Source organism: Felis catus, chromosome A2, assembly GCF_018350175.1.
Source record: "Felis catus isolate Fca126 chromosome A2, F.catus_Fca126_mat1.0, whole genome shotgun sequence".
NCBI lineage: Eukaryota > Metazoa > Chordata > Mammalia > Carnivora > Felidae > Felis > Felis catus.
The window spans coordinates 136,211,007-136,227,025 of NC_058369.1; the positions used below are offsets into that span (position 1 = coordinate 136,211,007).

Sequence of the window (16,019 nt, forward strand, 5' to 3'; positions counted from 1 at the left end):
GGCATAATACATATTTGAGTCAGCAAATGAATAATTATCATAATAATCAGTAAATGAATAAATTACATAATAAATGATATAAGGTCTGAAAGGCTTTCTCTTGCAGAGTTGAATGCAGGTGATTTGACGCCAACATACTTTCCTTTACTAGGACCTACAGATAAATTTATTCTACTCGCTCTCACTAAGAAAGTATGTTATATTAGAGAGAGAAGAGCAGCCAATAGTGTGATTTTCTGAACTGCTGCCCAGCAATTTCCTTTCTCAGCCTCATCTATGTTGTTCCAGACATCATAGCACGGAGTGTTTTGACAAGTGTGCTGTTTTCACTTCTCTGACTTCCACCTCTAATTCAGAGGTGGTAAAGTGGAGAGGCTATTTATTAGATTTCATTGGTAACAGATTAGCACACACACTTATTTTCCTCTCACACACCAGTGAGTGGGTCACTAATGGCCTGCCCGATCAAATTAGGAGATGCCTGCCTTTTCCTGGACGAGGCTTCCCTGTACTTTATGTGAACAGTCTTCCGTTAGAAGCCCAGTGTTGTTGTCACCTGTATCTCCTCCCTGGCACCATCTGGAAACCTCACCATTCTCAGAATGCAAGGTGCATCCGCTTCATTCTCAGACATTTTATCATGCTGAGAATGAGCAGGCACTGGGAGGACTGTCATGATTGTCTTGCTAGAGAAAGAAGGAAAAAAAGATTATCTACTCTAATTCAAGTATGATGTTGAAACATAAGCTGGAGAAAAACAATGATATTAGTTCAAGCTGCTCAGAAGTGAATTATATCTCCCCTTGGATTGTGTCTCTAACAAATAAACCAAAAGCTGCTACTGAAGGTGGATGCTAATTCTGTAGCTCAGGCTTATTTCTGGCATTATTCTCTATAATGCATCACTCTCCCAGACCCTAGGGAGAAATAATACTAGGGCTCTATATTGGCCAAGAGGGCTGTGCCGGCAACCTCCTCCACTGCCAGGGGTGCCCTGGAGAGCTCTCCTCCAACTCACAGGGGCCTCATTGGTACACATTTCAGTGACTTTCCTATAGGGGCAGCAGTGGCAGCAGCTTTGAAGGACACTTCAAGGACTTGCTCAACAAAGATGCCGTCCCTTCCCACCCCCCACGCCCCACTAGTCTTTCGTGGCTGAAATTCTTAGCTGTTATTACTCTTTAAAAGGCAAGAGTATGGTACTGTTTGGGGAAATTTATCCCTATCTCCTTCTCTGCTTTATTAGTTTCCATTTTTTTTAATTCTAATTTTTTTTGGCAGATATTTTTTGTTTTTTAATGTTTTATTTATTTTGGGGGCGTATAGAGAGAGGGGGACAGAGGATCCAAAGCAGGCATCTGTCCTGACAGCAGAGAGCCTGATGTGGGGCTCAAACTCAGGAACCTTGAGATCATGACCTCAGCTGAAGTCAGATGCTCAACTGACTGAGCCACCCAGGTGCCCCAGTTTCCATCTTTTTTTTTAAGGTTACTGAGGATTAGCTTAACATAGATAAATCAATGCAAAATACTGAGGGAAAAAAAAAGATCCAGACATGGGCTCTGCTCACCCTACTCTGTGAATCAGGCAAAACAGATACCTTGTGCTGCATAAAAATGGAATTTGTACATGTTCTGAAATGCACCACTCCCTCTCTGATAGGGAGAAAAGAATGGGTAGCCAGCTGCTACAGTGAGAATATACTATGGAAACTGATCCTGCTGCTAGAAACTTCTAGAAATAATAAAGCATATTCAAAACTTAACTCAAGGAATACATCCCCTATAGAGATTTTCTCCCACTCCCCTACCGCCAACACACACATGCACACACACAAATACACTCAACCCCAAGTAAAATTGGCCACACCCTCTTTGTTGGTGCCATAAGGGTAGGAATTTGCTTTATTAATCTTCATATCTCCAGTGTCAAGAACAGTAGTACTCCCAGGGTAGGTGTTTAATTTTTTTTTAAATGAATGGACCTCAATTAATTAAAATGATCCAGCAATACAGTGATCTGATTTTTCAGGGAACATAGAGTGTGTGCTGCATCTCTATAAGAATAAGCTTTATTTATATCCTCTATTTATGGATGGGAAAGTGGACCTTTGTAGAGATTAAGTAGTTACTTGCTCAGGATCCTCAGCTAGAAGATAGCTGATGTGGGATCCAATCCCATATTTGTCTCCTCCTGATAATCACAGTCGTTATGGCATATTGCCCTATTATTGAAGCCACTTTTCTAACATGCATTGCTTTTCAGATCTAACCCAAGGAAAGCCCAGTAGATGTAAAACAATCTTCCTAAAGACAGAAAGATTGTTCCTTTGATGATTAAGCTTTCATTGCTGGCTACGGTACCAGGATGGAAATGAAAAGATTTAAGATATAGGGTCAGGTGAATCTCTTTTGAACTTGGTGAACTGAGGTAAATCATTGGCTCTTCCTGAGCCTTCATTTCCTTATCTTTAATTAGACAAAATACTATCTATCCTGTTTTACTCACAGGGTATGTAGGATCATATAATAATATGTGCAAATATTCTGTGAAATATAAAATGGCATAAAATGTTTTTTTTTAAAAAAGGACATATCAGGAATTTAGACAAATATTTGAATCACTTAAATATTTTGAGTCTATATATGTATTGTATATACTACTTATATTCTTATAAATCTTTTTTATTTTTTAAATATGTTTGTTTGCTTATTTATTTATTTATGAGACAGAGAGAAAGAGTGCATGTGCACGAGCCAAGGAGGGGCTGAGGCGGAGGGAGAGAGAGAAAATCCCAAGGAGCTGCCACGCCCAGCACAGAGGCCGACCCTGGGATCATGACCTGAGCCAAAATCAAGCTCAGCATACTGAGCCACCCAGGTGCTCCTTTTAAATCTTTTTTTTTTAATGAAAATAACTTTGGGGTAATTTATGGGGTCTTTTTAGTTGAGGTTTTTCTATTAAGTCCAACCAAGGAGACCCAGTGGATTCATTTGCCAGCCATCCTGCAATGAGAGGCCTTGTGACCATGTGGCCTGCTCATTTAGCAGATGGAATAACACATTCAGTGCTAATTAAAATCTTCAAAGGGTCTTCAAAGGGTAGCAGTAAATACTATGTATTTCCCTTATTTAAAACACTAGCAGATGAAAAGTTTTTTTCTTCTCCTTAATGAATATAGGTTTCCCATCTGTTATCTTTACAAAAATGTACCATGTAACGCAGAAGAAAAAATAGATTTGAAAAGATTGTGTCATTCTTTCTTTTACAGTAGGCCATTATTTTCTAGAACCAGATGATGCCTTTTTTTTTTTTTTTTGGTCTTTTTCTTTTCCTTTCTTTTCTCCCCCCGCCCCCTCTCCTATCTCCCTTCAAAGCCATGGGAAACTATTAGTCAGTCCTGATAAAACATAACCAAGCAGAACTCCTGGCTGCCCCTATTTCGAAAACACAGTGATGATACCAGAGGTTGGCTCACACAGTACCCACCCCAACCCCCAGCTAGTTTGTCTTCTCACGTAGAATGGCTGGAAAGCTTAGGTCTGCATTTGCCAAATGCTCAGCAGCTAGGACACAGCCCGGCAACCAAGTAGACCTCCACGCATTCGTGTGTACAGGAACCTTGGAAGTGGAAGTGAACAATGTCAGGAGAGAGTGGCTCACAGAGCAGGCAGGTACCAGGGTACCTGGTTCTTCAGTGGCAGCTTCACTAGAGCTTCTGGTGTCTGATCCTAGCATGTGGGGTGGCAAGTAGTGGACGATGGGGACAGCAGTGGCTTTGCAGCAATACAGCTTCTGTGAGGAGATTGGGCATTTTTTATATTTGTGTCTGTGGCTGATGACAAACAAGGGCGTTTTTCTGGCCCTCCCAGAGAAGTCTGTGAGCTACCTAATGTCCATTTATAAACCCTCCCCTGTTCAAACTATCCAGAGACAAATCGGTTGCCTGTAAGAGTCCTGACATTTATAATTAACACCATGCAGAGTTTAAACCAGTTTTAACATAAATCTATTGATATGCTTTGGCAAACACTGCTAGTTGCCTAACCAACAGCCATTTCCCCTCTTTCTTATTAACAGAACCCTGTTTTGTAAGGGGTAGCAACGTCCCCAGCAAAAAAATGACATTTCCTAGCTTCTTTTGCAATTAAACATGACTGTGGATGTAATTCAAGCCAAAAGGATGTCAGCTGGGGCTTCTGTGTAAGCTTTGCTTCCCTGGTATAATCACCACCCCCTTTCTGCTTCTTTTCTGCCTGAAAAAGAGATGAAGCAGCCGTAGCTTCAGCATCCATCTTGGGACCTTCATGGAAAGGCCAAGAGAGTGGCAGAGAACCCGCCCCGACATCCATGAGCCTCAGGACCAATGCCAGCAACAAATACCTGCGCTACCTCCAGACTTCTCGCATGAGAGAAATCCATCTCCAATATCCATTTTCAAACACTGTCACACTGGGGATCAAAGCTTCAACATTTGAGTGGGGGTGGGGGTGCGGGGGTGGCACACAAACATTGGTGGCAGCAGCAGTTTTAATAACGTACCTACCGTAATAGGTCCTATATAAGAAGTTTGGGCTAGAGATTACCAAAGAACCCCTCATTCCTTTCCTCACTAGTTGTTCTTTCTTTCTTCATTCTTTTCTAAAGAAGTTTTAAATTAGTAGGGAGAGGGACTTGCCCCTTCTCTAGGATACCACACTCATCATTCAAAGAATAAAAAATAGAAGCCACAGGGAGACAGACTTTCGCTCTCTCTATAAAAGACTATTCTACCAGAACTCTCAAAATGTCACAGAAGCTTAATTAAAGGTAATGAGTTCCCATCACTTAGGGTGTTTAAGATTAGGCTAAATGACCTTTGGGAGGAGATGGTAAAAAATTAGTGTTCGAATATTAGACCATGATCAAAAAAACCCTCAAGTCCCTTCAGTTTTACAGTTCTTAGATCCTATGTCAATATCTCTTTCACAAATACTTTACACCTGACCATGAAGAACTGGTTTGTTCTGTTCCTCCCTGACATCCTTGTGATGAACATCACACCCTTTGAAGGCCATGCGTGTGGCGTGTACGCTTTTTGTTATTGGGTATGGAGGACGGCTTTGGGAAGGCAGTGAAGCTCCAAAGGTCTTCAAAGGCCAGAGGTGAAACAGATTGGAGACAAGAGCAAAGATGGAAGGAGACTGGTGAGTGCAGAAAGAAGGGTACAGCGTTTATTAAAATGAATGGTTGGAAGGATGTTAGGAAGTTGAATTGGGTTAAGTTCCTAGAAAGGAACCTGTATCTAGAGACTTGTGGACATGGGGACCAGGAGACTTGCAAGCATGGAGAACAATTCTAGCCTGTCACCAGAGTGAACGTGCTAGGCACAAAATTTACTTTCCTCATACCCTTCAAGCTAAAAATGCTTACTCAAGGGCAGAGGAGCACAATGGGGTAAAAATAAACCATGCTCATGTCTAACAATGCCCAACAAGAACCTGTAATATGCTGACCTATTTGCAGCTGATAACTTGGGATTGCTCACCTGTATGATGTAGTGTTTTTGCAACTCTACCTGGTTTGGTCAAGGGTGATATCCCAACAACTCATTACAAAGACAGGGTCCTGAGGGGGCTTAGGGACTGTGCTGTGTTCCCAGGCCCTCTGGTCAGACAGGAAAGGTCAGTGAGTAACACAGGGAGCCTCCTAGGTTGAAGGACCCTGACTGTCTAACATACTCTCGTCTTTCTTTGATCAACTCTTCTGTCTCCGGCAACAGTCACCATTGGTCTGGAGACCCACCACATTTCTGCCTGCTCAGCCCAAGTGTTATTTAAGGTAAAAGGTGCCTTGAGTTCATCTCATGCTCCTTAGACTCTGGGAAGCTCTTGGGGTTTGCTGACTCATGTTGCAGGCAGCTGAAAAGAGGCATCATTCCTCAGCAGCGCTAATGATACTTCCTTACTAAGTAAGTCACAAATCCCCAGAACCAGGTCCCCAGTCCAGTTTTCTTTCAACAAAGCAGGGGATTACTAGGAAACAGAAAATACACACCCTGGTTTGACTTTGCTTCCTCTTAGCTGGCTTTGAGGCTTGGCATGGTCTGTTTCCCACCCCCACATACCTCCCTATCACGGCTCAAGCTGCTGAGGAAGTGACTGGCAGAGGCTCAACCCTCCCTCCGCATTCTACGCCTATGGTGAGGCATCCTTCCTTTCATGGCAGATGCTTCAGGGAAATGCTCTCCTGAAGTTCCGCATAAGACATTGTCAGATGCAACATGCCCCCTGGTTTCCTTTCTCCTGTATTCTCTTACCTTCCAACTCTACTGGCAGCTAACATCAACCCAGAGAAAAGAGCGTGGCCACATATCAAACTGGTCCTCAGAAAGGTCAAATGTCACTTACCAGGACTCTTAGGAATATTCAGTTGTTTTCTACAGGTGGCGGAATTCTTGTCAAAATTACTTTGGTCCTTGTCTTCCAAATAACATAGGGTTCTCCCCCTCGATTGAACTGGTATTTGTAGTGGGAAAGACAAAAAAGACAAAGGGCCTTTTTGATTTGTATTGGCAGTCCAGCTTTCTTCAAGTTGAAAACTGGAGACTTGCCAGCCTGATCCTTCTGCTGGACCCTCCAGGCCTCTTCCATCCCGCTTGGCCTCCCTGACTCCCTGAAGTGCCACCCTCCCCCAACATTTCTCTTTTATCCTGTTTGCCAGGGAGTGTTCCTTGCTCCATTCAGGTGTGGCTTAAGGTCTCACTTCATCTTAGAATTCCTCATAGAATATAAAAAAGAGAAGTGATATCACCAAATGTTTAAATAAGACAAATTCCATGAATCTCTGCAATTCAGGGCTGTGAAAACACGCTCTGTGCTAAATTCATAATGGTAATGTTGATATTATTCATGTTGTATTAGCTGTATTCAATTTCCTTAATTTATAGTAGGTCTTTAGAAGGCAGCGATGGATAGGGCAGAGTAACAAGACCTAATTCAGTTTAATAAGTATTTGTTGAGGGCTATACACATGGTAAAATCTTTGCATACAATTATGCCGTAATAATAGTTAATAAGTGCTTTTTATGAGAACCCTATTTTATATATGCTGTGAGGACTTTAATTTTTGTACATGAGTTTTTGAAAAGAAAGGAGAAATAGCTATTTTCCCAGGGCAAATCAGGATTTTATTGAGATTTCAAACTGTTATATTTCAGACAACTTCTGGACACCCTTTAAGTAAAGTTTGACATTTTTTGAATTGGAAAAAAAATAGTGGAAAAAAGTATTACTTATGGAATGGCATATTTCATGCTAACATTCCTTTCTAAAGTTTCAAGAAATTAAAGAGAGTGACCAAATAAAATCCATGCAAATGATTATTCCAAGTCCTATTCATACTATAAATGATGGTTCTAAAGACAGAAATATGGGATGATTAGAAACATGCTCAATTTGTTCTTAATCAGTCAATCTCAGTCCTAACTGTGATTATTTAGCACAGCATGGTAGAGGGTTATTTTCTAATAAAATGGGCCAACATGAAGAACATACTGGCTGAAATTATGTATCTTCAAGTTCCAAAGAAGCATAAGAAAACTCTGTCTCCCTAAGGCACTGTCTCCCTAAGAGAGGAAAAGCTGTGGCTTTTTTTTTTTTTTTTTTTTTTTTGCTTCTTCAAAGCAAAACTTGACCTTGAGACAAACTTCAAAAATAGCATGACGCCATTGCTAACAACCTTCTCTTAAAATGTCACAATTAACTGCCCTTGTAGTGAGTCAAGGCACCCATGATAAGGGCAGCAGGGCTAAGAGTATAACCCTGTCCTCCTATTGCTCAGAGGCAGGCAGGTTGTTGCCTCCGTGGGTGATATGATCCATGCTGAGAAAGGTCACCTGCTACTAAGTAATTCTCCTTCCCCTATCAGAGTGCCTGAGGTAGCACAGACTTTAGATTTGGGTTCTGCTTCTTAGTAACTACATGACTTTGGTGATTACAATGTGACAACAGCACTAACAGCAGCCAGAACTCAATCAGGCACGTTATTATTATTATTTTAAATGTTTATTTATTTTTGAGAGACAGAGAGAGACAGAGCATGAGTGGGAGTGGGGAAGAGAGACAAGGAGACACAGAATCTGAAGCAGTCTCCAGGCTCAGAGCTGTCAGCATAGACCCTGATGTGGGCCTCGAACCCATGAACCACGAGATCATGACCTGAGCCAAAGTCTGATGCTTAACCGACTGAGCCACCCAGGTGCCCCTGAATCAGGCACTTTAATTATAAGCAGGCACTTAGGTTAACCAAGCATTTTACATTTATTCACCTTTTAAGCCTCATACTCAGAGGGCTACACAGAAGAACTGTCTCCATTCTATATGTGAAAGATAGGAGGGGCAGGAACATTAAGAGACATGTCTAATATTATGAAGGCAGTAAGTAGCATAGTCTCTGAGTATTTGTTTCTTCTTCCATAAAATGGAGATAATTTACTTACATTGCCAGGCTACTGTGAGAATTAAAGAAGCAATAAAAGTAAAGAATTGGGCACATAATAGATCCTCATTATGTGGAGATATTAATAATTCCTTTAGATGAAAAACACTTCTCCTGACACCCTCCTAATACAATCCCATAATGACTCCTCATTTTATTTGGAAGTTGCTTATCTACTGAACCCTCAAGCCAACTAAGAACTAGCAAAGAAACACAAAGCAATCAAAATAGTCTAATCAAAATAAGCAATCAAACAACACTCTTGCCCATTATCCTAGCTGAGCCCCTGGGAGCCTTGCTGAGAGCCTATTTACTTCAAGAGAGGCCTGGTTCTGAGGAGCTTGGTTATAAGGCTTTCCAACTCATAGATGATTAGAAATGCAAATTGGAAGGGGAAGAGTCTGCTGGGAGCAAGATGTGACAGCTGAGGGTCTGCCTGGGTGGAGGAAACGGAAACAATGTAACAGCTAGACCAGTCTGGAATCTCTGAGGACGGCAGGGTCCCTAACGACAGATCACCAGCCCTCTGAGAGCCTATCCCCACACCTCATACCCTATTTTGGCAGAATTACCATTCCTCCTCTGGGTCTTTCAATGCCCCACCCATGCACTGTTCACAGCCCTAGTGCAGCCCTTACTGTCCTGGACTGTGGTAATTTGTTGTGAGCATCATTTCAATTTGATGTTAGTCCCTTTGAATGGCAAAGACATCATCTTTGTATCTCTGAGCCTCTCACATAATGGATGCTCAATATGTTTGTTGAATGAACAACACATTACAAGAGAAACAGACAGGAATTTGAATTCATGTTTTCACAGGTAGGAACCAGTGCAAAGGATGTGGAGAAACTTTCTGTTCCAAGCCATTCCAACTTTTAAAAGTTTTCAATTAAACAGGTAAGCTTCAATAGCCTGGAAAATTAGTCAGTGTGGAGCACATCATTACCCGAATGCTCTGATAAAGTAGGCATTACTCTACTCTGTCCACCAACCCACTGATATGAACAGAGGAAAGGAATCGATGTCTTGATGAGCACCTGGGAATTCAGGTAGAGACTGAGAAAGAGGGCCCAGAGACAGACTATGAATACTAAAGACGAATGTGATTGGGGCGCCTGGGTGGCGCAGTCGGTTAAGCGTCCGACTTCAGCCAGGTCACGATCTCGCGGTCCGGGAGTTCGAGCCCCGCGTCGGGCTCTGGGCTGATGGCTCAGAGCCTGGAGCCTGTTTCCGATTCTGTGTCTCCCTCTCTCTCTGCCCCTCCCCCGTTCATGCTCTGCCTCTCTCTGTCCCAAAAATAAATAAACGTTGGAAAAAAAAAATTTTTTTTAATAAAAAAAAAAAAGACGAATGTGATTGATGTCACAAATGAACCGAGTCCCTGCCCTTGTTCTGCCCTTTTCTCTGAAAATGGATGGCATTTTAGAGGAAACATGGAAGTCTGATTTGAGTTACTTTGGAAGGTGGCATCAAACTTATCCATTGGAAGAATGAGCACAAGGCAAGATAATAAAGCAAGACAATAACTCATCAGCTAAATGGTGAGGCAACTATGTTTCATGGAAGGGTGTTCCTACAAAATATAGAGAAAAGCCTTGACTGACCCAGGGTCAGACCCTTGAAAGACTTAGAGAATAGATAATCCATTAGCATCAAGACTGGGTTGTTTTCTAGAGTTGAGGGAAAAGAGAATTGGAGAGAAAGCAAATATTGAGTCAACATCATGAGTTACCAGGTATGAGAGTTAGGAGTAGGCTTAGGAACTACAAGTCTGGAGATGGGGCGGAGAGGGGAGACCTATCAGATTGGTTTAGGGGATCTGAATTCAGAAGAGATTCATGCCTATCTTCCAATGTAGAATCAGAATCAGCACCAACTCCCTCGAGTAGAAATCCCTTGATGATGTGCCTTGGCCTATAGGCCTGAGCAGCCCATGGGGCCCTCTCCCCAACCCAGGTGGAGGGGAGTAACTCCTGTGTGCCTAAGCATAGCAGGGAAGTGATGAAGGGCTATGAAGGGCACCAAGCTTTGCATGGCTCCATGCTTTGCAGGCATAGCAGCATGATCTATGCCCTAATAGGGTTGTGAGAGTGAACCCCAGACCATGGGCAGTCTGGAACAGGTTCCTGAGTGGGCCTACTGAAAATCAGATGGGAGAGATAAACTTGAACCCTCATAAACACAGAGGGCCATCTATATCAGATCAAATCCTTCAGATTATGCCTTAGCACTAAATAAGGCCCCAGAATCAGATACAACCTCAATGGAAAGGATTGTTTCATCCTTGTGGTATGATGGGAGGTTCATTGATGGACTAAGTTTCATACCTGAAACAAATCCAGCTTTGTCACACATCATGATTGACCCTAACCTAAAACCCACTATTAGGAACACCTTCCTGGCTAGAAGCCAAAGGTCTCTTGCTTTGCTTTGCAGGGATAGAAATAGCACACTCTTGACCCTGTACTCCATCAAACTGTGTGTGCTGAAGTGAACTGAAATAAGCTAGAGGTCAGATGGAGCAAAGCATCCAGCCTGGGCAGCCTCAGGGATAAATGTTGCCCCAGAGCACACCCCTCCTCTTCTGCATAGGCTCCTGTGTGAAGTCACCTCTGATGGCTCTGGGACAGTGCATAGAAGGAGAAAAGGTCACTTAAACCTGTGACCACTCCTCAGTGAAAGCACACGGAAGGGCATGCTCTCCACTTGGTTCTCCCCATTTCCGTAACCGTGAACTTCACTCTGTTGTTTCAGGCAGATGCCTGGGAAGGTAATAAGGAAATTTTAGATAAGACGGAGGCTTCTGGTTCAGCCCATTTTGTTTTTCTTTTGTAAATTTGGGTTCTGCTGCTCTTCATTCATATTTCATACCCTTCATAGACTATATTTAGTTTCCATATTTTATAGTTCTTAGAGGCATGAATTAAGTTTCACATGCACAGTGAAACCTGTGAAATTTCTCCTCTCCCTGGATGACAGAATTCACCTGACACCTGCAGCAATTTTACCAGTCGTGCCAGAGACAAGGATCAGATTTCACCAGTGAATACAGCCGAGAAATTGTGCTGTAAATAACAGTCTAGAGGTCAGTTGAAATGTAGCTTCTTGCCTCTGTAAGACAATCTGAAATACAACCAAACCAGACGAAATTATCATCCCATCATCCATGCTCTCAACTGAGAGGACTTGTTACTTGTATACATCACAGCCAATGAAAATAAGAGGAAACAGTGAGGGTCAGAAGTAATCCTGTTTGACACTGGGTTGGCAGCAGAGGCCGCCATAACAAAATATCACAGACAAGATGGTGGCTTAAACGATAGACATCTACTTCTCACCAGAGTGCCAGCACAGTTGGGCTCTAGGGAAGACACACTTCCTGCCTTGCAGATAGCCACCTTCTTGCTGTGTCCTCACATGGCAGAGAGTGACAGAGACAGAAAGAGTTCTTTCTTCCTCTTTTTATAAAGCCACCAATCCATTTAGATTAGGGCCACATCCTTCTGACCTCATTTAGCCTTAAATACTTCCTGAAGACTATCTCCAGATACAGTCCCATTAGGGGTCCAACATATAAATTGCAGGTGTTCTCATCGGCTTTGAAACTTTCAACACATGCTGGAGAAGTGGGGAACCAGTATAGTTGAAGGACCACTGGGACCGGCAGTCTGGTAGCAAACATTCTCTCATTTGGTCAATAACAAGAGCATTTCAAGGCTAGTGAGTCTAATAAACAAACACTAAATCATTCTCATCACACCAGGGACATTCCCTTCAATACAGGGTTTCCCCTTAAATGAACTGCTTATGAGTCAGCCAGAGACACTATCTGACAGTACCATAGATGAGAAGAACTAACTCCTTTATGCACTTCATGAAGATACCTTTCAATAAAGCGAATTCTTCCCCCAGCATTGTACATCCTGCATTCTATCTCTTGACTCCCTTGTGTAAATCTACATGTAAATCTACATCTATGAAATCCATAGAGGAAAGAGTAAAATTTCTGTTTAAGTAAGACCTCTTCTTCCATTACCTACGTATCTGCCTCCACGACCATAACTAAATGTATCTTCCACCACTGTAACAACTAGATTCCAAGGTTTTGTCTCTTCCATAAGCCTACCTCACTCAACATCTGAACACAAACTGACTTTCCTCTCTGAGTTCCTATAGCACTTTTATTTACTATTTGTAAAATTCATCTGGCAATTAACTGTTTGTTAAAGTCTTTCTCAACCTCAGTCCTATTCTCCAGGACCACTAGTTCTCTATGAGAACTTTTTGGTAACCATATATGTCTGTTTTATACTAGTGGTAATCTAAAAACTAAAGGCATGCTCTGGATCATCTGATAAATACCTCATAACTGAGAATTGCCTTATATTTTTAATGCCCATTTGAGTTTCTGACTGTTTGGTTTCAAGTAATACCACTTTAATCATAACAAGTAATAAATGCATAGGCAGACAATACGCAAACGATACTCTTGCCTTAAGTGAAAGCAAGGTATTCTACATGCAGACAAAAATTACCATTAGTTTCAAAAGAAAAGGTACTTGGAGAGCTATGTCATCACTCAGCATACCATCATAGAAGCATGTCAAACTTAAAAGAATCTATGGTAATTTAGTTTCAGTAAAACAGTGTTACCTACCTCACTCAATTGATGACTGTTAATTGGGATATGTGACTTTTGCTACTTTTTCGTATTTAGTTTATAGATTTGTTCTGGTTTTATAGCTATGTAAGAGCTGTAAACATATGGAGTATACATGGTTTATATTTGTAGATAGTTGAGTTACATTACAATATAAATAATTTAAGTCAACACTGAAATTACACAGGGTTTTTAAAAGCTATGACTGTGAAAAATTTTTTTAATAAAGTTATGACTATAAAAATACATTTTAGTTATTTATTTTAATATAGTACTATATTGTGACATTTCTTTTACTGTGGCCTTAAATATTTGTTTCAGTCTTTTACTATTTAATTATTTCCATTTGTCATTGCCTTGTTGCCACCAAGTAAGATGTCAATTTTTGCAGGACAAAAGTGAGATTTCAGGCCATGGGCATCCTCCTTACCATCACCCACAGTGCTGAAGACAGAACGAATGCTCATTCATTTGTGGACTGAAGCTCTTTGATCAACCATTCTAGACTTAACTTCCCACTCCAGAATATTGTCTATTTGTTTTTAAAATCCACTTCTAATGAAGGTATTTTTAAAAATCTATTTACTCTTATGTTCCTGGTGTCTACTATGTTTACAGGCAAATAATAGCCTGCTTCACTGAGTATATCCAGGTGCTAAGAACTGCTCTGAGGATTTTATATAGACCATCCCATTTCATCATAAAAACTGTAGAAAGGCAGGTGGGATAATATACAGATTACTTATGCTTCTTAATGAGGAAGAGAGGACATACTGGGCTTAAGTACATTGCTCAAGGGTCATACTACTAGTAAGTGGTGAAAATACAGTTCTAACCAAGACATACCGAGCACGTGGTCTGGTATGTACTGCCTGCATGTTAAGTTTGCAATGGCAGGGGGGCGAGGGTGGGGGGTCCTGGGTGGCTAAGTCAGTTAAGTGTCCAACTTTGGCCTAGGTCATGATCTCATGGTTCACGAGTTTGAGCCCCCTATCAGGCTCTGTGCCTGCAGCCTGCTTTGGATTCTGTGTCTCTCTCTCTGCTCCTCCCCCACATGCATGCACGTACTCTCTCTCTCTCTCTCAAATATAAATAAAAATGTTTTTTAAAAAAAGTTTAGGGGCACCTGGGTGGCTCAGTGGGTTGGGCGTCTGACTTTGGCTCAGGTCATGATCTTGCCATTCAGAGTTTGAGCCCCACGTCGGGCTCTGTGCTGATAGCTCAGAGCCTGGAGCCTGCTTCAGATTCTGTGTCTCCCTTTCTTTCTCTGCCTCTCTTTCTGTCTCTCCCTCTCTCTCAAAAATAAACATTTAAGTTTAAAAAGTAAGTTTGCAATAGGAATGTGAAAATTAATGCTTTATTATTGCACTGATGTTTTGTATCTCACACCAGGAAAGTGCAGACTGGAGAGAGAAAATGTTCCTCTTTATAGGTATGTGGCTACCGTGTCATTTATTAAACACCTACCATATAATGTCTATTATAAAGGTGCAAATGACAAAGTATATGTTGTTCAAACTTCAAATTTCTTAAATGGATACCTTATTGAAAAGCAAATATTTTGATATTTATTTGGCCTATTACTCATTTTATTTTGCTCATTTATATTTGTTGAATGGATGAAATCCTTTCCTCTTTCAACCTTAGAAACAGTCACCTGTCTCATAGTTTAGGTTCATCTTCCATGTGCAAAATTCACTTCATTTTCATTGTCAATTCATTCTTTACCAGTTTTAAAAAAATCCACAGATTCTCAAACCACATCCAGGTGCCTGATAAAAATGGGATGTGGCAAAGAAGGTCTAATATTTTTATGACTTTAATGATGCAATGTATTTGGGCCCAATGAGTTACTGGAATAATGACACATGTGTTGACTGTAGGAAATCAATTCAGTTGTGGTCAGTACACAGAGCCTTTGAAACACATTATTTTCACTTTATTATTTTTCTGCCCTTTTGTCTTAGCTGTCAGAAGAATGGATGATCTCACAGGGTCTCTCCCAGTAAGTTTACTGTACATACACTTTTTCAATGTAACAAATCTAATTCCCTCAGTTATTGCACAGAGATTTGATTTCCCAGGAGACACTTCTTGTTCCTGCCCTGGTTACAAGATTTGTCCTCTTGTAACTCTATGGTCTATTATCTCATGGAAATGATCAGTTCCATCCCAGACTAAACATGAAGGTAACCCCACTGTCATTATCAATCAGCCATGTGTGAGTGTATGGACTGTGGTCTGCCTTGGACAGTTCCTGAGACTTATTCATGCATTTATGTATTCACCCATTCCTTCAACACACATTATTAAATAGTCTGTGACAAGAGCTAAAAGCTAGGGATATAGAAATGATTAAGGAGAGAAAAAGCTTGCTCTCAGGGTACTAACACTTTGGGGAGACATGCAAGTAATTGCTACATGGTGAGATAAACACAGTAAATTCATGGGTGCTCAGATTCCATGAAGAGGGTGTGTTAGGGATGAGGTGGTGAACACAGAAAGAAGCATGACTTTGGGCTGTTAGATACCTTTTTCCCCAAGTTTTAATCAGATATAATTGATATATAATATTAAATAAGTTTCAGGTATGTAACACAATGATTTGGTAAATGTATATACTGTGAAATTATTACAATAAGTTTAGTTAACATCTATTACCTTATATAGTCACAGATGACTTTTTCCTTGCAATGAGAACTTTTAAGATCCACTCTCTTAGTAACTTTCTTTTTTTTTTAATTTTTTTTTCAACGTTTATTTATTTTTGGGACAGAGAGAGACAGAGCATGAACAGGGGAGGGGCAGAGAGAGAGGGAGACACAGAATCGGAAACAGGCTCCAGGCTCTGAGCCATCAGCCCAGAGCCCGACGCGGGGCT

The 16,019-nt window shown here is 41.2% G+C and overlaps 1 long non-coding RNA gene across 2 annotated transcripts in view; it reads right to left on the reverse strand.

Annotated features, from left to right (window-relative positions):
• The window catches only part of LOC123383993, a 62,065-nt gene that overhangs the window by 37,726 nt on the left and 8,320 nt on the right, over positions 1-16,019 (reverse strand). The window lies entirely within an intron of this gene.